Raw genomic sequence first — 797 nt, forward strand, 5'->3', positions numbered from 1 at the left:
TAGTGTTCCTTGTTGCTGTGACGACAGTCGTTACAGTCGTTAAGACTCCCTGTGGCCAAGACTGAACGACCATCGTTGGTATCTTCACCTGAGGCCAATAGGTTACGTTTGTTGAGTTTCCTGGGAAGTGATGAAAGGACAGCATTGTAAGTGGGGGATAAGTGGTGGCGTAGACCCCCTCCTCTGTTCAATGACGGCTTCTCAACCCTGGTGTAGATGCTTCCTTGACGCCTCTTTCAAACCATCCATCTTCTCTGTCTAAAATGTGCACCTGGTGGTCCTCAAACGAGTGTCCTCTGTCCTTCAGATGTAAGTAGACTGCAGAGTCTTGACCTGAGGAGTTGGCCCTTCTGTGTTGAGCCATGCGTTTGTGTAGTGGTTGTTTAGTCTCCCCAATATACAGGTCTGTGCATTCCTCACTGCATTGGACCGCATACACTAGATTGCTTTTCTTGTGTTTGGGTAGTTTAAATTATAACAAAACTTTTAATACCTAAGTAACTATTAATAAAGATCTCAAATAATTGTAGTGAAGTAAAAACTACAATATTCCTCCCTGATAAGTAGTGGGCAGAAGAAAAAGGTGCCATTCAAGAAAATTCTTAATAAAGTGCTTAATGAGTAAATGTACTGAAGTTACACACTGTGTGCCTGAAAGAGTTTGGTAGGCTGTAATTCTAATATTGATCATATCCACATGGGTAGGGCTGTAATTCAGTACTGATACGTTCATGTAGGTACAAGGGAACAATATGTGATATTAGGATATAAGTGGGTTACAATGTGGGACTTTAAAA

The sequence above is a fragment of the Micropterus dolomieu genome, unplaced genomic scaffold (genome assembly GCF_021292245.1).
Source record: "Micropterus dolomieu isolate WLL.071019.BEF.003 ecotype Adirondacks unplaced genomic scaffold, ASM2129224v1 contig_12724, whole genome shotgun sequence".
Lineage (NCBI taxonomy): Eukaryota > Metazoa > Chordata > Actinopteri > Centrarchiformes > Centrarchidae > Micropterus > Micropterus dolomieu.